Genomic DNA, 25,711 nt, shown 5'->3' with positions numbered 1-25,711 from the left:
TCTTGTAAGTCTGGAAAATCGCTGTTAGACTTCAAAGCCTTCTAGCATCCAAAATAAATTAAAAGACAATCAAAATATAATGCCAATATAAAGCAGAGATATGGGAAATAATATTTATTGATGTATTTGTGTGATATAGCTATCTGTTTGAAAAGCAGAGCAGTTCACATTTTGAAAATTGCGATTTTTTTGCAAATTTTCATCAAATTTCCTATTTTTTTTAAAAATAATAAATACACAAATATTGATTCGATTTTAACACTAACATGAAGTACACTGTGTCACGAGAAAACAGTCTCAAAATCACTTGTGTAAGTTAAAGCGTCTCAAAGTTATTGCCATATAAAGTGACACATGTCAGTTTTGAAAAACAAGGCCTGGTCCTTAAGGCACTTTTGGGCTTTGTCCTTAAGGGGTTAAGTTTCTATTTTTTTTAAGTGTCCAATCAATGCTAAGTATTAACCCTAACCCTAAACCCTTCATAGTGATTGGGTAGATTTTTGCATATGTTCTTAGATATCTTTCCTGAGATCTTTGTTGATGTTTGGTATGAACTTACCAGATATTTTTAATGCAGTCTTACATACGATGACATTTTTGATCTATTGGGAAAGATTTTAAAAAAATTGACAATATATCTCCCTAACCTTAAGTTTCTATTTTTTTGGAGCTGATGTTTGATTGACAAGTACAGTGTCCAATCAATGCTAAGCATTACCCCTAAACCCTTCATAGTGATTGGGTAGACTTTTGCATATGTTATTAAATGTGTTTCCTGAGATCTTTGTGGTTGTTTGGCAGGAACTTACCAGATATTTTTAATGCAGTCTCATATAGGATGACATTTTCGATCCATTGGGAAAGATTTTAAAAAATTAACAATATATCTCCCTAACCTTAAGTTTCTATTTTTTTGGAGCTGATGTTTGATTGACAAGTAGAGTGTTCAATCAATGCTAAGTATTCACCCCAACCCTAAACCCTTCATAGTGATTGGGTAGATTTTTGCATATGTTATTAGATGCCTTTCCTGAGATATTTGTGGTTGTTTGGCATGAACTTTCCAGTTTTTTTAAATTCAGTCTCATACAGTATGACATTTTTGATCCATTGGGAAAGATTTTTAAAAAATTGACAATATATCTCCCTAACCTTAAGTTTCTCTTTTCTTAAAGCTGATGTTTGATTGACAAATAAAGTGTCCAATTAATTTTCTGCATTCACCCTAACCCTGAACCCTTCATAGTGATAGGGTAGATTTTTGCTTATGTTCTTAGATGCCTTTCCTGAGATATTTGTGGTTGTTTGGCAGGAACTTTCCAGTTTTTTTTTTAATTCAGTCTCATAAAGTATGACATTTTTGATCCATTGGGAAAGATTTTAAAAAATTGACAATATATTTCCATAACCTTAAGTTTCTATTTTTTTGGAGCTGATGTTTGTTTGACAAGTAGAGCGTCGAATCAATGCTAAGCATTCAACCTAACCCTTCATAGTGATTGGATAGATTTTTGCATATGTTATTAGATGTGTTTCTATCGCTTCTCGGCCTTTTGGTTAACATCAAGTGGTAGTGTCTGTTCAGTGACTCTATTGTTTGGTTTTAGTCAGAGTATAGGTTCTCTGGGTATCCTCCCCTTCGGCCTGGCGGGATCGCCCGGGTTTATTGCCCGGGCTTCACCCACCTGCTGCTATTGGGGGGGGGGGGAGGCTTAGTCCTTGCTGTTGAGGTTCCTCAGGGCTCGATCCTAGGCCCCCTGCTCTTTTCTCTCTACACAGCCCCCATTGGACAAACCATCGCCAGATTTGGCTTCAGGTACCATCTTTATGCTGATGACATCCAATTATATACATCTTTCCATGACATCACCCCTGCACTCATACAGAACACCATTGACTGTCTTTCTGCTGTCTCTAATATCATGTCCTCGCTCTATCTGAAACTAAATCTCTCTAAGACTGAACTACTACTGTTTCCACCATCTAATAGATCTGTCCCTGATATATCCATTGCAGTCTCAGGCCTTACTATAACTCCTAGGCAGCAGGCCCGCTGCCTCAGGGTCATGTTTTACGCAGACCTTTCCTTCACCCCTCATATTGAATCACTTGCACGTTCATGTCACCTCCACCTCAAAACCATCTCCAGAATACGCCCTTTCCTCATCAGAAATACACTAAAGACACTTATTGTCTCTCTGACAATTGTCTTTGTCTCTTTGTCTTTGTCTCTCTGACAATTGTCATTGTCTCTCTTGACTACTGTAACTCCTTACTAATCGGTCTTCCCCTCACTAAATTCTCCCCTCTACAATCTATTCTGAATACAGCGGCCAGGCTCATCTGTCAGGCTAGACGCTACAGCGATGCCTCGGGTCTGTGCCAGTCGCTACACTGGCTGCCTATTCATTATAGAATTATAGAATAAAATATAAAGTTATCACTCTCATCCACAAGGCTTTCCATAATGCTGCACCTCCATACATTTCCTCCCTCATCTCTGTCTATACCGCCCAACCCGTGCTCTCCGCTCACTCAATGACCTAACACTTACATCCTCTATTATCAGAACCTCCCACGCTCGTATACAAGACTTCTTCCGAGCTGCACCACTTCTCTGGAATGCTCTACCCTGTACAATCAGATTAATTCCCAATCTCTACAGTTTCAAACGCAAACTAAAGACGCATCTTTTCAGACAGGTCTATCACAATTTCTAACGTAAACCCTTCCGTACTATAATTAGAATCCCCAAAATTTAACATTCCTCTGTCCCCGCTCCCACATTACTCCACATGATATGATGTCTTTTCAGGCTAACTTTATTTGTCCAAGCTCCATCCACATGTTACAGGACACCACTAGTGATGGCTCATAAAGATTTGTTTGTGTAATGACAGTAACCTCTATTACAAAATTGTCTGAATACTTTATAAGCAATGCCGTCCCTGCTACCTCTTGTGTCACCCCCTCTACCTCATAGATTGTAAGCTCTTGCGAGCAGGGCCCTCAGTCCCATTGTGTGAAATGACGTTCTTTGTTATGTATCTGTCTGTATTTGAACCCTACAAATTGTACAGCGCTGCGGAATATGTTGGCGCTATATAAATAAAATTTATTATTATTATTAGTCCCAGAGAAACGAGAAGGGATCCCCCCAGCGTCTTCTAAGACTTTATTGTGGGTCTGGAAGGACAGCTTGCTAAACGGTGCGACACAATGGCTGATCCTTTGGGTCAAGTGGCTCCAAGGGTCCAAATTCCTAACACATTGAGGATCCACCTCGATGGTGATAGAGTGAAAGCAATTCCTTTTGTGGTAGACACAGTTCTGAAGGATATTTTGTGCGTCCATGTGGACTCTATTTGGGCGATGCAGGATTTACCGAGACGTGGAGACTATGACGTGACCTTCCATGGAAGTGGGCCATGGATGGATGCCTTGAAGATGGCCAGGAGAAAGATAAAGGAGTTGGGTGAGTTTGGAGTCAAGGTCTTAAGACATCAGGATGAAAAGGTGGTCCTTACTGTCAAAATGTATTCTCCTTTTACTAAGCATAAAGAAGTTGAAAAATTTGTCAGGTTTTTCTTTTCAGATGTTGAACGTGGTTCCAAGGTCTTTAATGAGAAAGGCATTTGGACCGTCAAATGGACTTTTAAGGTGAACTTTAAATATAATGAAAAAGGAGAAAAACTTCTGCCTCCAAGACGTTTTTGGCTTGGGACTGTTAATGGTGATATTTTCTTCAAGGGAAGCAGTGATTGCGGCAAATATGGCCATCTTTTCAATAACTGTAATATTACTTGCAGGAACTGTGTCAGTACTGAGCATGACATGAAGGAGTGCAGCCAGGAGAAGAAGTGTAACTTTTGCCAGCAACGTGGACATATTTACTGGGATTGCCCCCATAAATGGCAAGAAGGTGACGATGATAATCAAAATGAAGGTAATGAGGAGGGAGCTAAGGAAGAAGCAGCGGAAGAAATGGCAGAGGAGACTACTGGTCCCCCGCCGGCTCGCCAAAGGGAGGGGGAGGCTGAGAGTACTCCCGCTGAAAGCACTGCTAGCTCCGGTAGTGTACAGAGTGCTGAAGGGAGACACAAGGATGGAGCAAAGTGTAAACCTGCTTAAAAAAAAAAAAGGCATGGTAGTAAGGGGCAGACTCTTGTCCAAGATACAGATACTGACACGGTGAAGCTAAAACGCGATGCGAAGTCTGTCCCTGCTAGCCAGACTGGGTCACAGGTCGGTAAAGGCTCGTCGAAGGAGGTCTCCCATAAGAGAGATATAAAGGGGGAAAAGGTGGACCGAGCCTCAGAAAGGATGGACGTGTCCGAGAGAACGGAGACTGTTATCCTGAGGGGCAAGGAAAGTCCGGAGCCCATAGATACGCCACCCTGTGCCCAGCCTCCTCCTGTAGAGGGGCCGCAAGTGGTCAAGAGGGAGGAGGTGGGAGCCTCTGGGAGACCTCCTGAGGGCTGCTCAGACGAGATGAACCTTAATGGTCAGCCTGTATTGACTTGGTCTGGGACGCCCCAGCTCAAATTCGGTACCCTACGTGACGCCAGGCTCCTGAGTGGTGTCCTGGGCGGAGAAGATTCCGATGCCAGCTCCCTCTCTTACCACCTCCCAGGTGGGTCCAGTGAGGACGAGTGTGTTGATCTGAGGCGAGCTGGTGGGGATGTCTGATTGTCCAGTTTTGCTGCTAATTCTGTTTTTCCTGTTTACCATTGTTTTTTTTCCCCCATCTCACCTTTACAAATGGCTGCACTCCATGGACTGTCATTAACCCTTTCATCGCCAGGCACATAGACTATACGTGCTCCCAAGGTGGCACTTCAGTAGCGGAGGACGTAGTTACTACGTCCTCCCTACTAATGCCAATATCTCTGGACTGCATCAACATATCTTGATGCTTTAAAATGCATTTTAAAGAAGAGACTCTCATCTTTAAAATGATATCAAGATCTCCATGATTGGATGTACAGTTTTGGAGGGATTCACTGTTGAAAACACTATTTGGCATTGAGATCCGACTGCAGATCTCAATTCCTGACAGCGTTTCAACAGTGAATCGCTTCAAAACTGTACATCCAATCATCAAGTTCTTGATATCATTTTAAAGAAGAGATTCTCCTCTTTAAAATGCAATTGAAAGCATCAAGATATGTTGATGTAGTCCAAAGATATAGAGCTCCAAAGTGTCCCCCCCCTCCTGTCTAAGCAAGCAATTTGCGATCTCTAACAAGAAAGGAAGAGGGACACAGAGCAGCCCAGCAGAGAGAGAGAGACAGAGAAACGATCTGACTCTCTGCATAACTTGTATGTGACAGCAGGAGGGGGGGTGGCAGGGAGTCTATTGTCCCTATTAACCCTTCTCCTGCCAGTCAGAGCGTATACTATACATTTGTCTCTGATTATCACATATAGTTATAATGTAATTCCCCCCTGAGCTTTACTAGTGGGGTATTCTTATGTTATACCTCCTGAACATAACCAGGAAGTTTGTTGGCACTGTGACCCAGACGTTTACCATTGTCCAGGTCGCAGAGCCAAAAAAAAAAAAAGTCGCACCAAACACTTACTGTACACGACATATACATAAAGTCGCAAATAAAGTTTACATTTCACCCAATCCCTGTCCTGTCTATACCTGAGCTTTCTACAGTAAAATACGTCTCTAGTGATATCCATTACACGCTAAAATAATAGTAATAACGATTATCACTAGAGATGAACGTATAGATGGCTAAAATTTTTATAGGGGGATGGAAAATAACATTTTTATGTAAAGTCCTATTTAATTTGCATGCACAAAATGGGATGGCGCATTTCTGCGATTTTGGCGATTCTTTAACACCCGCCCCTGTAAATATATACATGTGTGGTATGTATGAACTCCTCACATATTACAGTTTTATGTACAGTACATTATATTTGTGGAAAGGAATTGCTTGAGCCGCACTTTAGTGGCAAATTTGAATTTTTGCACAATTTTTGCTAGCAATCTCTGTTTGCCGCAAAGTTGAATGAAGGTGCTTGTATATATAAACTATTAAATTGTGTTTTTATATACGGTATGCTGTGTACTCTGAAAAAAGTTAGATTTTGGTATCACAGTCACCGTTTGGTAGGTGCAGTATAGCTTTTTAACATATTAGTGAACAACAGCAAAATCCTGCTTGTCTTCTGTATTTGTGTTTTAGGGAGTCTGAGCTCTTGTTGTAGTTGATGTTTGCGGTACATATAGTATATTTACACATTGTATACACCATAAGCTATTATTTTAAAAGTATTTTGTATATGAATCTGAGATTGAACATGAGTTTTAGGTGCAAATATGTGTTTTAGCATATTTTTTCAAAAAATTATTTGTGTTGGTCGCAAAGTTGCATGAAGGTGGATGTGGTTATCGATGACCCATTAAAACATTTGTAATCTTCAGGTTGTCTACTTTCAAAAAATATATAGGGTTTAGGGGTTCACTTGCTTTTCACGGTGTGTAATCCCTACATTTTATAGGATGATACTTTTTTAACATTTCCAGCTTCAAAGCAGATTTTTGTTCCTTCCAGTTCTAGCGATTTTCTGAAGACACGTGCATGCGGGTTCAGGCCATAGTGATATGTATGAACTCTGCACATGTTGAACTCTTATTTTTAGGAGGTTTGGTGCATTTAATTTTTTGTTTGGTTTCCGCTTTTAACAACTAATATACATTTATTTGCATTTTTTCATAAAACATTCACTTTAAATCAAAATTGCATGAAGGTGCCTGTTCGTATAAAGTACCAAGTGGCATTCTGACAATGCTGCAGGTGTCTACTTTAAGAAAATACAGTCCTATGAAAAAGTTTGGGCACCCCTATTAATTTTAATCATTTTTAGTTCTAAATATTTTGGTGTTTGCAGCAGCCATTTCAGTTTGATATATCTAATAACTGATGGACACAGTAATATTTCAGGATTGAAATGAGGTTTATTGTACTAACAGAAAATGTGCAATATGCATTAAACCAAAATTTGACGGTGCAAAAGTATGGACACCTCAACAGAAAAGTGCCAGTAATATTTAGTAGATCCTCCTTTTGCAGAGATAACAGCCTCTAGTGGCTTCCTGTAGCTTTTAATCAGTTCCTGGATCCTGGATGAAGGGATTTTGGACCATTCCTCTTTACAAAACAATTCAAGTTCAGTTAAGTTTGATGGTCACCGAGCATGGACAGCCCGCTCTCAAATGATCTGAAAACAAAGATTGTTCAACATAGTTGTTCATGGGCAGAATACAAAAAGTTGTCTCAGAGATTTAACCTGTCAGTTTCAACTGTGAGGAACATAGTAAGGAAATGGAAGACCACGGGGACAGTTCTTGTTAAGCCCAGAAGTGGAAGGCCAAGAAAAATATCAGAAAGGCAGAGAAGAAGAATAGTGAGAACAGTCAAGGACAATCCACAGACCACCTCCAAAGAGCTGCAGCATCATCTTGCTGCAGATGGTGTCACTGTGCATCGCTCAACAATACAGCGCACTTTGCACAAGAAGAAGCTGTATGGGAGAGTGATGAGAAAGAAGCCGTTTCTGCAACCACGCCACAAACAGAGCCCCCTTAGGTATGTAAAAGCACATTTGGACAAGCCTGTGGACTGTTGAAACAAAGACTGAGTTGTTTGGTCATACAAAAAGGCGTTATGCATGGCGTCCAAAAAAAAAAACAGCAATCCAAGAAAAACACTTGCTACCCACTGTAAAATTTGGTGGAAGTTCCATCATGCTTTGGGGCTGTGTGGCCAATGCCGGCACCGGGAATCTTGGTAAAGTTGAGGGCCGCATGGATTCCACTCAGTATCAGCAGATTCTTGAGAATAATGTTCAAGAATCAGTGACGAAGTTGAAGTTACGCTGGGGATAGATATTTCAGCAAGACAATGATCCAAAACACCGCTCCAAATCGACTCAGGCATTCATGCAGAGGAACAAGTACAATGTTCTGGAATGGCCATCCCAGTCTCCAGACCTGAATATCATTGACCATCTTTGGGATGATGTGAAGCGGGCTGTCCATGCTCGGCGACCATCAAACTTAACTGAACGCGAATTGTTTTGTAAAGAGGAATGATCCAAAATCCCTTCATCCAGGATCCAGGAACTGATTAAAAGCTACAGGAAGCGACTAGAGGCTGTTATCTTTGCAAAAGGCGGATCTACTAAATATTAATGTCACTTTTCTGTTGAGGTGCCCATACTTTTGCACTGGTCAAATTTTGGTTTAATGCATATTGCACATTTTCTGTTAGTACAATAAACCTCATTTCAATCCTGAAATATTACTGAGTCCATCAGTTATTAGATATATAAAACTGAAATGGCTGCTGCAAACACCAAAATATTTAGAACTAAAAATGATTAAGATTAATAGGGGTGCCCAAACTTTTTCATAGGACTGTATATAGGTATGGGGGGGTTGGATGCTTTTTTAATGTTGCAATTTAGGTTTGATTTGTCCATCTCAAAACTGTGAAAATTGCTCTGGCTACTGGATGTGCAAAATTTCCAGAGACCCTTGGCAGCGAAAAGGTTAAACGTGCGAGGTGCTAACAGTAGGTGTCGAAGGATGGCCCTTTTTAACTACTTTGTGTTCCTGGGAGCTTCCGTTATCTTTCTACAGGAATGTGCGATTCCCATCAACCAGACTATGATGAGTATAAAAAAGATTGGAAATATGGTACATCGGCATGGTCCGGTTCAAATGAGCCAGGACATGCAGGGGTGGCTATACTTTTTAAAGGAGATGTTTTATTGGACTCTGTTTTAGAAATTTTACCAGGTAGAATTTTGTTGGTTAAGGTTTTAATAGCAGGCACCCGATGGCAGTTTTTAAATTTTATGCTTCTCCAGACAAGACGGAGCGGGCAAAAACCCCAGGGCTCCTATTACCAAGTGGTGGCAAGATATGAAGAAAAGCATCAAGACATACTTCATTCGCCTAGGTAAGAAAGTTGCCAAAGAAAAACGTGTTTTTTATGAAAATCTAAGTGCCCGCCTGCAGGCCCTGCATAGGTTACGAGAACAAGGTGTGGAGGTTGGCCCCAAGATTTTAAAGGTAAGGAAGGACATTGATAAATGCTTGGAACCAAGAGGTAAACAAATTATTTTTAATTCCCGTGCTAAACATGTGGAGGAGGATGAAAAATGTTCCAGATATTGTTTTAAAAAGAAAAATACCAAAAAATCTCACATTGAAGAACTGGACGGGGCCACCGATATGCAGGGCTTTTTAAGTAAAGTGCATGACTTTTACTCTGATCTTTTTACAGAAAAACCCATGGATCCGTATTTTTTAGAAGACTTGTTAAAAAAGGTAACAGCTATTTTAGATCCAGCTTCCCAAGAGTTTTTATCAAATGATCTTAGTGAGCAGGAGATTTTAGATGCTACTAAGAGTTTTAAAGCTGGAAAGGTGCCTGGGCTAGACGGCTTGCCAAGTGAATTTTATGTGAAATTTTATGATGTCTTAAAAACTGATCTTATTTGTCTTTTCAGAGAAGTTTTTAAATCCAAGGTTTTACCAAAATCCTGGTGTAAGGGGGTGGTGACGCTCATACACAAAAAAGGTGAGAAGGATAACTTAAAAAACTGGAGGCCCATAACTTTACTTAATATGGATTACAAGATAATGGCCAAAGTGTGTGCAAATAGAATTAAAGCTATAGCTTCTAAAGTTATCCACTCTAACCAAGTGTGTGCCATCCCCGGCAGAAGTATATGGGATAATATGAACTTGGTGAAAGACATCATAGAAGATACTAAGACCAGAAAAGGTAAAGTAGCGATTTTATCAATAGACTTTGGAAATGTTTTAGAAAAAATAGGAATGCCATCTAGCTTTTTATCTTCTCTTAGGGCATTTTACACCAACTGCACTAGCCGCATTTTAGTCAACGATTTTATGTCTCAGGAGGTGCTTTTAAATTCTGGAGTGAAGCAGGAGTGTCCCTTGTCCCCACTGCTTTTTATCTGTGCCCTGGAGCCTCGTTTATGCGCAATTCGACGTGACAAGCAGATCCGAGGAATCCCCCTTCCAGAGGGCGGTGGACTTGAGGCCAAAGTGGGGTACATGGATGATGTTGCAATATTCTGCAGGGACACCCCCTCCATAGCTAAGACTTTGAGGCAGATTGATTTTTACTGTTGTGCCTCTGGTTTTAAAATTAATCTTAGCAAGAGCACCATTTTACCCATTGGACATTTTGATATTAGAGACATACCTGTAGCCGTTTCAGATTCTGTAACTATTTTAGCTGTTTCTTTTAACGGATCTAATGATGGTTTTAACTCATGGAACATGGTCACAAAAAAAAACTGTCCGGCAAAGATTTTCCTGATTTTAACCGGTTCCTTTTAATTAAGTTCTTCTCTTATGATTTTAATGCTCTCTTTAAAAACCATTATTGGTCTTACCTTGCACGTTTTTATGGATGGTTTGAGATAACACTAACTGCTCCCTATGTTTTTACCCTGTCTCCTAGGTACGCCATTTACGGTAAGATTTTAATGTTATTTAATTTAAAGACCAAAAGTGTTATACAACTAAAAGATAGTAAGAAATTAATTAAAGACCTGCGATCTGAAAATTAAATTTTATGTCCGGTTTTAAACTATGATGAAGAGAAAACTAAAAATGTGTGGAAGAATGTTAATGCCCCGTTTCTTTTTAATCAACAGAAAGACCTGGCCTGGATGTGCGCCCATGGTTGTCTTCCATGCCGTGCTTTTCAGTATAGGAGGGGCTTCGCGAGGTCCGCCATCTGCCCCAGGAATGCCTGCAACGGAGACGAGACAGCAAAACACATATTTTGGGAATGCCGTGTTGCCCAAGCCTTGTGGATAAGACTTTTACCCTTGCTAAAAAAGATGGTGGGGGGGCGTGGCCTGGCCATGGAGGAGTGAGGACGTGTGACCGCTCTGCTCCGTCCCTGGCCTCCGACAGAACACCGAATTTCTGCCGACCGACTCTCCTGTCACTCACCTGAAGATGGGGAAGAACCGCAAGTCTTCCCAGCGCTCCTCTTCTACCCCTCCGGGGGCCTCCGGGATCACTTCTCTGGCCCGCTTCTCCAGGACGCCGCGGAGCGACGGCTCTGCTGCTGGATCCAAGATGGCGTCCGCGGCTGAAGCTGCCCCACGCAGCCGGGCGGCCGTCTCCCCTTCACAGCTCCTGGCGGCTTCCGACGCTGCATGCAGCCGTGCCCCGTCCTCCTGCACCGCTCTGACTGAGGGGAACCTGCGGCTGCCTTCATCCTCATCCGGCGAGCCGGACCACATCCCCGCCGGAGACCTGCAGCCACCGCCACATGTTTCCTGCAGCCCAGTTCCCCTGCACGCTTCACAGGACTCGCCTGAGCAGGTAGGCCGCAACTCCCTCGTGCCTGCTGACGGCACTTGGCCATCCCTGCCACCTTCTCCTGTGGCCCCCCTATTGTCCCCCTCCCTGGGGCCTATGTTTGTCTCTCCTGTCGGTCTGACCTGGGGGGAGGGCAGGCCCTCGTGGTTTCCTGCTGGGTCCTCTCCTCCCTGGTTGGCCCCGTCCTCCTCCCCGTGTCCTGGTGGGGGGGCCCAGGCTCCAGGTTCTGTTTCCCCTGGTCCATCTGTGACTGACTGTGGCCCTCCTGGCACCCGTGGACTGTCGCCCCCCCTTGGTGCTCCTGGGGGAGCTGACTCCCCTCCTGTTACCTCCTCACCACCCCTCCTGGCCAGTTCTTTTGATGTAGCTACTCTGTCGGACTCTACTGGATTGCGAACTGTTTCTGATTCTGCTGGGGTTTGCGGGCCCGCTGCTTCTGCCTCTGATACTCTTGCCGAACTTCGTCGCCTCAGTGCCCACTTGGCGGCGGTTCCCACTAAGTCTGACATGGAGGCATACGTGGCTCGGTTGGAGCAGTCCTACAAATCGGAACTTTCTGCTGTCCGCTCATCTGTTCAACATTTGGAGACCAGAGTGGATTCCTTGGAGACGGCCTCCTCCTCGCATAACTCCCAGCTTTCTGTCCACGAGGCGACCATTGCTTCTCATACTCAACAGCTGCGGTTCTTGTCTGATGCACTGGATGATCTGGAGAATCGCAATCGACGTAATAACATTAGAGTGCGAGGGCTTCCTGAATCTCTCGGTCCGCAGCAACTGGACTCTACCCTGCGTGCTGTCTTTAATTCTGTTTTGGGGGTCCCCCTGGATTCGCCTATTGAACTTGACCGGGCGCATCGCTCCTTGGGCGTCCGCCCGCCTGACGACGCTAGACCCCGGGATGTTATCTGTAGGGTCCACAGGTACCAGCTGAAGGAGGCGATTATGCGCAAAGTTCGTGAGGCTCCAAAGGTTGTGTTTCAGGACTCTGAGCTCCAGCTGCTCCCGGATTTGTCCCGCCTCACCCTCGCTAAGCGGAGGGCGCTGAAGCCTCTGTTGGATGTCCTCACCCAGCATCAAGTGCCCTATACATGGGGTTTTCCTTTCCGCCTTCAGGTCCGTCATGGCGGTCGTGTTGTCTCCATGTCCCATCCGGATGAACTCTTCCATTTTGCCTCTTCCTTGGGCCTCCCATCCGTCCCGGCCCTCTCGTGGCCCCCGTTTCCTGGTGATCTCCTGTCGGCTCCTCTTATCCGCCCCCAGCGGCGTCCTAGGAGGCGTCGTAAGACCCATTCTTCCGAGGAGGCAGATCCATCCCAGGATGCTCCTAGTGCTTCTACATGAGTACTTTATTTCTAGCTAGTGGGCCTGTTTCTGCTGTTTGGGCATTTTTTTGGGGACGTTGGGACTCGCGGGAGGGACTGGGGTATACTGTGCTTATTTTTCTGTGCAGCATTCTCGTGTTCTCCCTGGGTTGGTTCCGTTGTCTTTCCCATACTCTTCAGTTGATTTGTTTTTCTTGTTCTGCTTTGTTGGTCGGCATTTTATTTTATTCTGTGTCAGATGTTTTATTTTCTATTTTGGTGTTTTTGCCTGGGGGCCCGGGATGGGATGTGGTGCCTGCTTCCCCTTTTTTTTTTTTTGGAAAAGCCCGCTTCCCACCGGGGTCTCCACGCTTTGTTAGCGTGGTTTTTGGCAACTTTCTTTCTTTGCCTTCTCCCCACCCTCTCTGTGTGGAGTTCTTTACTCCACCCCACTTAGTTGGTTTCTGTTTTGTTGGTTTTCCTTTTCTTTGTGTTTTCTTCGTTACTATTTCTCCCTTTTCTCCCCTCTCTTCTTTGTGCCTCTGTTGGTCGTTATTTGTTTGTCCTTTCTGTGAGTCCGTCCCTCCACCCCACTTAGCTGGTCTTGTTTTTCTTGTTTTCCTTTCTTTTGTGTCTCTCTTCAGTTTGTTTTTCTTCTCCTTTTTCTTCTCTTGTTTGTCCTCCTTGATTGTTCTCTGTTTGTCTCCCGGTTGTGTCGTCCCTTTCTTCTCTCTTTTCTTTTCCTTTGGCCATGTCCTCTGTTAACTTTTGCACCCTCAATGTTAGGGGCCTGAATGTCCCTCAAAAGCGTAACCAGATTTTGTATCAGTTGCATAAGCAGCGCTCGCATGTCCTTATTTTACAGGAAACCCATTTTAAGAAGGACCACGTCCCGGATATCCGCAGCTGTCACTTCCCTAAGTGGTTCCACAGCGTCAACCCAGTTGCTAAGTCCAAGGGAGTCTCGATTGCTATCCACTGTTCCTTGCAGCATGAGGTTCTGGACACCTGTATCGACCCCGAGGGTAGGTTCCTCTTCTTGAAATTGCGCACGGGAGGTACGGTTCTCACCGTAGCCGGTTGCTACCTCCCGAACCAGGGTCAGTTGGCATACTGTAGGTCCCTTATCCGCAGATTGGCAGACTTCAGTGAGGGGGTTGTGGTTTTGGGTGGTGATTTTAACTTCGTTCTGGACCCTCATGTTGACTCCTCCCCCCGCGTCCCTTCCACGCTCCCTCGCAATTGCGCCGCTTGTTGTCGGCCCTTCATAATTCACAATTGGTTGATGTCTGGCGTATTCTACACCCTCAGGGTCGGGATTATACTTATTTCTCCCCGGCTCATAACTCGCATAGTCGCATTGACTTTTTCTTGACCAGCCACCATGCCCTGTCTTGGTCCCCGGTAGTCCGTATCGACTCGGCTCTTTGGTCGGACCATGCCCCTGTCCATTTGTCCTTGGACATTCCTGGTTTGTCGCGTTGCCCTTTTAACTGGCGCTTGAACGAGGGCCTATTGAAGGACTTCTCCTGTAAGGAGGCTGTCGGGGAGACTATCCGGAATTTTTGGCTTGATCATACTCTTGATCCTACTTCCCTCCCTATGCAATGGGAGGCTCTGAAATGCGTGGTGAGGGGAGTTCTTATCCAGCATGGCGCTCGTCTTAAGAGGGAGCGTGCCATTGGGGTTACTGTCCTTTTGGACCGGATCCACGACCTGGAGCTGTCCCATAAACAGACTGGCTCCCGCTCAACCTTCACGGAGCTTATTAATGCTAGGGAGGAACTTCGCGCCCTCTTGGATGGGAAATATCTGCGCTTCAGGGACCGCGTTAAAAAACATTATTACGAGTTTGCTGATAAATGTGGCCGTTCGTTGGCTCGTCGTCTCCATCCGCGAGACTCCCCTGTGTACGTTCCGCGTCTGCGTACAGGGTCGGGTGTTCTTGTTCATAATCCCACTGACATTGCCGCGGAGTTCCGCTCGCTTTATTCCAACTTGTACGATATTCGCGGTCATTACGCGGATTTGGATCCGTCGGTGCTCAGAGATAAGATCCATCAGTATGTCTCGGACACTGCTCTTCCCTCCCTTTCTTGTTTTGATGCGGAAGCCCTTGAGACGCCATTCTCGTTAGAGGAAGTCGCCGCGGTAATTCAGTCTACATCTGCGGGTAAAGCGCCGGGACCAGACGGGTTCTCCGCTCGTTTTTATAAGTGTTTCAGCTCTCTCCTTTCCCCGGATCTGGCGCGGGTGTTTAATAGTGTGGGGGATTCGTCTCCGTTCGCTGCGCAATCTTTGTCTGCTCTGATCACTGTGATTCCTAAGCCTGGTAAGGATCCTGTGTGTCCAGGGAGTTACCGGCCTATTTCCTTAATTAATATTGATGTGAAATTGTATGCGAAATTGTTGGCGAATCGCCTTTCTCCCTTCATGGGTTTGGTTCATAGTGATCAGGTCGGCTTTATCCCGGGTCGGGAAGCGCGTGATAATGTTTGCAAAACTGTTCTAGCCATCTCTGTAGCCCGCTCCACTAAGGTTCCTCTTTGTTTGCTTTCGATTGATGCTGAAAAGACGTTCGATCGCATCCATTGGGGATTTCTTCGGGAGACCCTTGCACAGAGCGGTGTTGGCTCAGGATTTTTGGGCAAGATCTTGGCTCTCTATGGGAATGCGTCGGCGCGTGTTCGGGCGAACGGAGTGATTTCGGATTCCTTTCCGGTCCGTAACGGGACCCGCCAAGGTTGCCCCCTCTCGCCGTTGCTCTTTGCTTTGGTGATGGAGCATCTGGCGGTGGCGCTGCGCTGTTGCCCTGATGTCCACGGTATACAATTGGGATCCCGTATGGTTAAAGCGGCGCTATATGCGGACGACCTGCTGCTGAATGTCTCCGAACCGCGGGTATCGTTTCTGGCTGTCTTACGCGAATTTTCCCGTTTTGGTGCCCTTAGTAATTTTAAGGTCAATTTGTCTAAGAGTGAGGCTCTTAATGTCTCGCTTCCCCCTTCCGAGGCTGATTTCATGGCGCAGTCTTTCCCTTTTAGGTGGCAACCTTCCTCCTTCAAATACTTGGGGATCCGCATTTCCCCTGATCCTGCCTCCCTGTTCCAACTTAATTATCTTCCACTTTTGGATACCATTACTACTGATCTACGTTCTTATGGCGTTCGTCTCCCCTCTTGGTTTAGCCGAATTCATGCCCTTAAGATGGATGTCCTCCCCCGGTTCCTGTATTTATTCCAGGCCCTTCCCATCCCTCTTCCACGCGCTTTTTTAGCTCGGGTACAGTCCTTGTTTGGGAGGTTTGTGTGGGGCTCCTCTCGGAGCAGACTTGGGTTCAGTACTCTTGTCCGGCGTAAGTACAGGGGAGGCGTTGGCCTTCCGGATGTGCACCTTTACTATCGTGCCTCGGTTCTGCTTTGTCTGTTTGATTGGCAATTCCGTCGCCATGATAAGCAGTGGGTTTCCATCGAATTCGATCTGATATCGTCCTCACTATCCTCTTGGCCATGGATTCCACCGCACATCCGCCCCAAATCCCCTGGCCTTTACGTTCTCCCTTCGCATTTCCTGAAAGTGTGGGATCTGGTTTGTTCTTCTGGCCGCTTGGCCCGTGTCCCGGGCCCTTTGACTCCCCTCTTCGACAACCCTATGTTCCCCCCTGGCTGTTCTGTTGATCCGTTCCTCTGTTGGGACAGAGCGGATTGTACTCGTCTTCAGGAGGTGGCGGGTGATTCTCCGCTTCTTCCTTTTGCTCAGCTCTGTAGCTCTCACCCTGACCTGCGCCTCTCGTGGTTGGAGTATGCCCAACTTCAGTCCTTTCTGAAGCAGTTCTCGCTCACCTCTCGCCTCTCTTCTCCATCCTTAGCTTTAGAATCCTATTTTGGGCGACGGACTCCCCCTCCTCGTGCTCTTTCGCTATTGTACGATGTTCTCCTTTCAGATGTCACTGCGGAACTCCCCCCCTACGTCGCCGCCTGGAATGCCGACCTTCCTGTGAGTCTGTCATCTAAGGATTGGGACAGGTCCTTCCTGCTTTCTCACAAGATGGCCCTCCCGTGTAGCGCTCAGGAGAGAAATTATAAGATTCTGTCCCGGTGGTATAGGTGTCCAGTGCTTCTTCATAGGATTTTTCCTACTGTTTCGGACTTATGTTGGCGCTGTGGCTCCGCTAGGGGTACTATGTTGCACATTTGGTGGGATTGTGACGTTCTGCGCCCCTTCTGGGACGCAGTGTTTTCTTTGTATTCCAGGGTCAGTGGGCGCTCGGTCGCTGTTTCTCCTCAGCTGGCACTCCTGTCAGTCATCCCTGGCAAGCTGTCGGAGATTAAGAAGGACCTCCTGGGGCACTTTCTCACGGCCGCCAGGGCTGTTATTCCAAGACGCTGGCGCAGCTCTATCCCTCCCTCCCTGCTTGAGTTCCTCCAGGAGTTCCTTCTTATTCACCGGATGGAGACCTTGGTGGCGGAAGACTCTCCCGCTTATTCCAAGTTTGAACTTCGATGGCGTCCCTGGGTTATGTTCCAGGAATCGTCTGCCTTCACTACTGCCTTCGCATGAGTGTAACATGGCCGTCTGTTGTTTTCGTCTCCCTTTTTTCCTTGTTTCTTGCGTCTTCTTTGTGGTTTCTTCGTCCTTGTCTTGTGTTTGTTTGATGGTTTCGTGTCCACTTCTTATTCTCTTTTCTTCTTCCTGTTGGGCTGTATTTGGTTTATGCGGAGGGGGGTCTTTTTGGCTTCCCAGCCCGCTGATTTATATGCTCCTTCATTGTTGCTCGACTTATTTCTTTTTGCTCGTTTTGTATTTTATTGAAAAATCTTTAATAAAACCTGTTTAAGCATAAAAAAGATGGTGGACCTCCAGAGCATGACTTTCGAAATAGTATATTATGGACTATTCCGTAGCCCCTCCAGAGAACAATATACAATTGCATGGAAGACCATAAACTGCGCCTGGGGCGCACTATGGAAGGCCAGGAATATTTTAGTTTTCAAGCATGAGGTTTTACCACTGGACGATATTTTAGGTCTTTGTTTTAGTGAAATGTATTTTTATTATCTTTTAGACAAGAGAGCAAATAGGCCACTTTTAAGAAAATGGTTTTTATCGGAATGGAATACCGCATATAGCTGCCACCATGTGTCCTTTTATCTTTATTTGTAACCTCGTTGTATTGATTCATTGATTTACATTGTATTTGTCTGATTTAATGTTTTTTATATTGTACACCGTTTGAATTTTTGATTTTGCTTTGTGCACATTATTGTTTTGTTGGATTTTTGTAAACTTGTTATAGACAATAAATGGTGCCCAGTGGGGGGTAAACAAGTTAAAAAAAAATCTGTTCTTATCAGAAGCAGTCCCTTTGAGCTCTCATCGCCATGGGGGGATCTGGGGCCTGGGACTGTGGAGATGGGAATGTGAGAACCACTTGAGGCGTGTTGCTGGAAGAAGCAGCTAGTAGCCATTTCTGCCAGTGGTGAGCCGTGGGCCACTGTAGGGGACTGGTGAAGACTGTGAATGCTGGCAACACGACCACCAGGTGCCTAGGATGGGTGCCTGGGGATCTTGGCCGGAGGTTGAGGATGCGCTCAAAGGCCTCTAGTGTCGTGCCCTGGGGGTTTGAGTGGCCCCTGGGGTGCCTTAAACAACTGGAGGTGGGAGCTCACTGGTTTTCGGCACATTGCCTGACACTATACACGCTTTTGTAGCACCACTCCTTATGCCTGGTTTACCAGAGCTGGGGAATTTTTTATAGATCCGGCGGGTGGACCGGGCCTTGATTGGCACTCCATTCACTTATTTAAATGTTTTTTGCATCTTTTCTGTCACTCTTGTCACCTTTTTTCTGTGTGCGACGAAGGGTTTCTTTACCCTTTTGGACCTTCCCGACGGTCTGTAATGGGCTTCCCTCCCTGTATTTTGTGACCTGTTTCTGCTTCGGCTGAGGCAGGCATGGGTCTGAGACCAGGTGTATCCCAGGTGGTGGCAGCCCTGGGAGAAACTGGACGAAAGATCGGTTCCTAGTACCCTAGGGTGGTATCAGCCCCAAGGGGAAAGGAACTTTGTCCTTGACTTGCTGTTTCGGCAGTAAGCCCTTTAGTGACTTTGAGTCACTCGGTGCCTTTCGGCCCAGTGGCAAGGAGCAAGTCGGGTACCCTTTTCCTTTTTGTGATAGGGTACCTAAGCAGTAAGCATCCTGGGCATGTTTTTTTTAGTGGCACCCCACTTTTTTCATGCACTGGGTGTGTTATTGACACAGTTTGGAGGCCTTCAAAAAACTAAAGAAAAATTAGATGTCTTTCCTGAGATCTTTGTGGTTGTTTGGTATGACCGTACCAGATATTTTTAATATAGTCTCATATAGGATGACATTTTTAATTAATTGGGAACGATTTTAAAAAATTGACAATATATCTCCCTAACCTTAAATTTCTTTATTCTTCAAGTAGAACAAACACAATTATCACTGACTCTGGCTTGCAGTACTTCACTATCGCTAGTTACAATTTGTCTGATGACAGTGAACATACAGAGAGTTTGTATTCCACAAGAGATATGAGAACTGTTACTAACTAGAATCTAATCTCATCTATGCTGTGAGGATATCTGTGATTAACTGGCGTGGCTAGGAGGATGTTCCGATTACCCCTTCACTATGCACTTTTATTTAGTTTGAGTGGGATGAAGTACCAACCAGCAAAAGATATATTTGTTCCCAATTATCAAGGGTTTAATATTTGTTAACTTTATTTTGCTTCCTGTGTTGCCTTTCTTGTATGAAATACTGTGGCGCCAGGATATACTAATCTCGCATCCATCGTTCATTAATCTATGACTAAATACAACTGAGCATGGACATTGAAAAAGTACACAGTGAATGGTTCTTTTGTACCTGTCAAGTGACTATTAAAGTATCATGTGAAACTGGGAAGAGTAAGATATAAGTTGGTTTAAAGCTTAACGAGAAAAGCTTCTTAATGCGAAAGATCAAAGATAATATAATTTTACTTGACAACAAAAGAATTCTTCTGCTGTTCCTGCAAAGTTCCTTTCTAATATTTCTTGAAGTTTCCTTTCTAATGTGATATAGAATAACAGTGTAATGGATGACATTTAAACAAATTTCCGTCACACATTGCGCCTACAGTTTCTAGTGGAAAATGTCTTTTGCTGCAGTATTTAAACCCGCAGCATGTAAATAACTGCTGTGGATTGTGGCACTGCTTTTAACCCCTTCCCTCCACTGGCATTTTTAAATTTTTGTTGATGACTCCCGCCTTCTAATCGCCATAACTTTTTTCAATTTTTCCATTCACAAAGCCATATGAGGACTTAAATAAATTGTAATGGTATCATTTAATACTCCGTATAATATACTAGGAAGCTGGAAAAAATTCTGAATAGGGTGGAATTAGTTTGTGTAATCTTCCTCTGGATTTCTCTATTACGGCATTCACTATGCAGTCAAAATTACATACCACCTGTATTCAATGAGTCGATATGATTACGAGGGATATCAATTTTTTTTTATATACTTTAACCCTTCAAAAAATAATATGAACATACAAAGGTTTGTTCACAGCTTTCAATCGTAAAAAATTATATATATAAAGAAAGTAGCACCTACTCAGATGTCAGACGTTAGAGTCCTGGATAATTTGTTGTGTAACAGATTGGATCCTTCCAGGAGAGTGCAAGGAAGAAGGTTCCCTCGGCAGGACCAGCTGCAACAGCAAGACAATCGATGGTGATCCAGCACTCAGAATCCAATGTGAATTACAGGTTAAAACTTAACTTATTATTATGAAGAAATCATTCTTCAGTTAAAAAATATATATACGTGTAGGGGTACAAACATATGCCTACGCGATTCGAGGTTCAACAGGTCACGGGAAAATGACTGCTTGCACAGTATTGTTAGCGGCCATTTTCCCGTGGCCTGCGCAGTCTGCTCTGCTCTACTAGGTTACGAGCCTGCACCGGAAGAAGACATTGAAAATGACGCGGCGGACGAAGAAGGAGGCGGCACTTGGAGACACTTATCTGGCAGCGGTGGGGATGCCCTCATCGCTGTTTGAGCGCTGGGGCCCGCCCCCATCTCTGCGGGAGAACTCATTTGCATACTGGTAAAAACCAGTATTTCTGAGGAACGGCGTGGTGTGACCACGTCTAAAGGTAAGAGACGAATAGCCTTTCTAAAGGCTATTCCAACGTCTTATGCACAAAAAAAAAAATGTTTTAATGGTAGAATCTCTTTAACCCCTTCCCGACATGCGCCGTAATAGTACGGCGCGTGTCGGGTCTGTAACTATGGCGACCGCCCGGGAACCGGGCGGCCGTCATAGCCGCCGGGTGTCTACTGCTTTAAGCAGTAGACAACCGGCTCTAATGCCTCCGATCGGTCCCCGGACCGATCGGAGGCATTAACCCCTCTGGCGCTACTGTCAAAGGCGGCGGAGGCGCCATTTTCCCGGCGGCGCATGGGCGCCGCCATTTTGGCAGGGATCGCCGGCTCCTGGAGCATGCTCCAGGGCCGACGTCACGTTGCCATGACAGCTGGGAGCCTTGTTAAAGGCTCCCAGCTGGTCTGCAAATTCTCTCTTTTGCAGGCTGGTGTATACAGCCTGCAAAAGAGATGATGATTTTTTGCAATGCATTGCAATGTATTAGCATTGTAATGCATTGCATTAGTGATCAGACCCCCTGGGGTTCAACACCCCTAGGGGGTCTAATAAATGCAAAAAAAAAAATTAAAAAAAAGTAAAAAAAAATATAAAAAAATATAAAAAGTATTAAAAGTTCAAATCACCCCCCTTTCCCTAGAACAAATATAAAAGTAGTTAAAAACTGTGAAACATATACATGTTAGGTATCCCCGCGTCCGAAATCGCCCGCTCTACAAATCTATAAAAATATTTTTCCTGTTCGGTAAACGCCGTAGCGGGAAAAATAGTCAAAAGTGCCAAACCGCCGTTTTTTCACTGTTTTAATTCTGATAAAAATTTGAATAAAAAGTGATCAAAGCAATAACATTTCCCGAAAATGGTAGAACTAAAAAGTACACCCGGCCCCGCAAAAAAAGACGCCCTATGCATCCCCGTACACCTATGTATAAAAAAGTTACGGCCGTCGGAATATGGCGACTTTTAGAAAAAAAATTTTTTAACACAGTTTTGGAATTTTTTTTAGGGGTCAAAATGTAAATAAAACCATATAAATTTGGTATCCCTGAAACCGTACCGAAACACAGAATATAGGGGACATGTCATTTTGGCTGCACAGTGAACGCCGTGAAACCAAAGCCTGTAAGAAAGTCGCAGAAATGCATTTTTTCTTCAAATCCACCCTATTCTGAATTTTTTTCCTGCTTCCCAGTACATTATATAGAATAATTAATGGTGGCATCATGAAGAAAAAATTGTCCCGCAAAAATTAAGACCTCATATGACTCTGGGAGCGGAGAAATAAAAAAGTTATGGGGTTTAGAAGGAGGGGAGTCAAAAACGAAAAACGAAAATCAAAAAATGCCATCGGCGGGAAGGGGTTAACCTCTTCAAGACAGAGCCTAAAAGTACGTAAATGACCAGGTCTCATTTTTCAAATCTGACATGTGTCACTTTATGTGGTCATAACTTTGAGATGCATTAACTTATCATGGTGATTCTGAGATTGTTTTCTCGTGACACATTGTACTTTGTGTCAATGGTACATTTTAGTCGATATGTTTTGTCTTTTATTATGAAAAAATAGGAAATTTGGTGAAAATTTTGAAAAAAATGCAGTGTTCAAACTTTGAAATTGCATGCCTTTCATGTAGAATGTCATACTACCCAAACTACTTCATAAATTTAATTCCCCATATCTCTGCTTTATATTGGCATCAAACTTTAATTGCCCTTTAATTTTTTTCAAATGTTATAAGACTTAAAAGTCAAGCAGTAATTTTCCAAATTTGTAAGAATCTTTCCAACTCACATTTTTCAAGGGACTAGTTCAGTTCTGAATGGGACTTGAAAGGCCTCTCTAATAGAAACCCCCATAAACCACCCCATTCTAAAAACTTCACTCCTGGAAGAATTCAAAGCTGCATTTAGGAAGTTTCTTAACCCTTTCAGCATTTCACGGCAATTAAAACAAAATAGAGGTCAAATTTAATTTTTTCACTAATATATTCATTTAGCCCTAGAATTTACACATTCACAACGTGTTAAAGGAGAAAACGCATTCTAAATTCTATTAAGCGATTTCCCCCAAGCATGAAACTGTCCCATGTGAGAATGTTAAATGATGTATGGCCACACTGTAGGGTCCAGAACAGAAGGAGCGCTATTGGGATTTTGGAGGGCAGACTTTGCTGGAATCTGTTTCAGGCACCATGTCGCATTTGCAGAGCCCCTGAAGTGCCAGAACAGTGGACTTCCCCCCCCCCCCCCAAATGACACCGTTTTGAAAACTAGACCCCTCAAGGAATGTATCCAGGGGTATAGTGAGCACTTTGACCCTACGGGTGTTTCACAGATTTTATTTAACCATTGAGACATGAAAATTTAAAAAAATTTTTTTTTCTGATATAATGTCACTTTAGCCCCCAATTTTTCATCTTCAAAAGGGGGTAAAGGAGAAATTGCAACCCACATTTTGCTACACACTTTCTACTGAATGCAACAATACCCCATATGTTCTGGTATACTGATATACGGACACATGGCAGCACTCAGAACGTAAAGAGCGCTAATTGGGTTTTGGAGGCCAGATTTTGCTGGAATCATTATCAGGCATTATGTCCCATTTGCAGAGCCCTCAAGGTGCTCAAATAGTAGAAACCTCCAAATTGTGACCCCATTTTAGAAACTAGACCCCTTGAGTTATTCATTGAGGGGTATAGTGAGTATTTTGACCCCATAGGTTTTGAAAAAATTTGCGTCAAACAAAAAATTTTCATATTTTTTACACAAAAGTGGCATTTAAAAGGCAGGTTTTTTTCCCCATAATGCATGAAAATGAAGAAAAACACCCCAAAATAGAGGACCCCATTTCTCCTGTGTTCAAAAATGTACACTTTGTGGCCTTAATCCTATGTATGGACGCACGTTAGGGCCCAAAAAGAAGGGAGCATCAACTGGATTTCAAGGCACAATTTTTGCTTCAAAATGTTTCAGGCCCATTGCACATTCAAACAAGATTTGAGTTACCAAAACAATTGAAAATCCCCATAAATGACCCCATTTTATAAACTAGACCCCTTAAGGTATTCATTGAGGGGTATAGTGAGTATTTTGACCCTATAGCCGTTTCACAGATTTTACTAACCTTGGGATGTGTAGGTTAAAAATTACTAAAATGTCCCTTTATCTCCAAAGTTTTTATTTTCACAAGGGGTTAAAAGAGAAAAAGCCCCCCACAGTTTGTTACACAATTTCTCCTGAACACGGCAATACCCCATATGTGGCCATAATCTGCTGTATGGGAACATGGCGGGGCTCAGAATGGAAAGAGCACTATTTGGGTTTTGGAGGGCAGATTTTGCTGGAAAAGTGACCCCATTTTAAAAACTACACCCATCAAGGAATGTATCAAGGCGTATTATCATTTTGAGCCTAAAAATGCTTCCCAAAAATTAATGTACAAAATGAAAATTTACATTTTTAAAGAAATCTGCCATTTCGGTGCCCAATACATTGCACCCACTTTGTGTTGTGAGAGACCTGCACTCCTAAAACTGTTAAGTGGGCCATCCTGGGGGACAAAAAATTACATATGTAGGTGTAAACTGCTGCTTGGGCACACAGCAGGGCTCAGAAGGGAAGGAGCACTGCGCTTTTGAGCTTTTGGGGTGCAGATTTAGAGGGACTTTCTGGGCGCAATTTTTTTTATTGTAGAGCCCTGGAGGCGACAGTAAACTGGAATTCCCCAAGAAGTGACCCCATTTTGTAGGGGCATTTTTAGGGTCTCTGCAAATGTGATACGGTGTCCAAAAACGAAGAATCTAAATCTGCACTCCAAATGCACATATCGCTCCTTCACATCTGTGTACCCAAATGGCGGTGTATGCCCACATGTATGACACTGGTGTACCCCAGATAACGTATGTAATGCCATATGTGGGTAGAAATGGCTGTTTGGGCACAGAAGGGAAGGAGCGCAATTTTGTTTTTTGGAGCACAGTTTGGTTTTAGGACACCATGCCACTTTTGCAAAGCCCCTGAATTGTCAATAAAGTGGAATCCGCAGACATGTTACCCCATTTTGGACACTACCCCACTGATTGGATTTATCAAGTGGCGTAGCGAGCATTTTTAACCCTTGAGTTTTGCATTTATTTATTTTCCAGAAATGAATGTGCAGCTGATAATGAGAAGTTAAAAATGAAATTTTTCCAGAGATTCGCTATTTCAGTGCCCGATATGTTGTGCCTAACTTATGTCAGCAGAGATACACACTCCAAAAACTGTTAAGCGGGTATCCCGGGCACAACAGCTTTCAGAGCGTTCATCTCTGATACAAGTTGGGCACAAAATATTCGGCACTGAAATGACGGATTCCTGGAAAAAATTGTTATTTTTACCTTTCACAATCAGCTGCATATTCATTTATGGATAATAAGTTATTGCAACACTTGGGGGTTAAAAATGCTCTCTGTACCCCTGGGGTGTAGTTTCCAAAATAAGGTCACATATCAGGGGATTCCACTTTACTGGCATTTCAGCTCTGCAAAAGTGTTGTGGCATCCAAAAAGCAAAAACGTCCGTGCTCCGAAAACCAAACAACCCTTCTGTGTCCGGCTGTGCCCCTATATCAGTTTATAGCCACATACGGCATTACGTACGGTATCCCGGGTACACCAGTGTCATACATGTGGCATAAACTGCAGTTTGGGCACACAGCAGGGCTCATAAGGGAAAGAGCGCGATGCGGATTTTGGAGTGCAGATTCGGATGTTTGGTATCTGGACACCATGTCATGTTTGTAGAGCCTGTAAGGTACCAGAAAAGTGGATTCCCCA

Source organism: Leptodactylus fuscus, chromosome 4 (genome assembly GCF_031893055.1).
Source record: "Leptodactylus fuscus isolate aLepFus1 chromosome 4, aLepFus1.hap2, whole genome shotgun sequence".
Lineage (NCBI taxonomy): Eukaryota > Metazoa > Chordata > Amphibia > Anura > Leptodactylidae > Leptodactylus > Leptodactylus fuscus.
The sequence above is the reverse complement of the archived record's forward strand: the minus strand, read 5'-3'. Positions refer to the sequence as shown.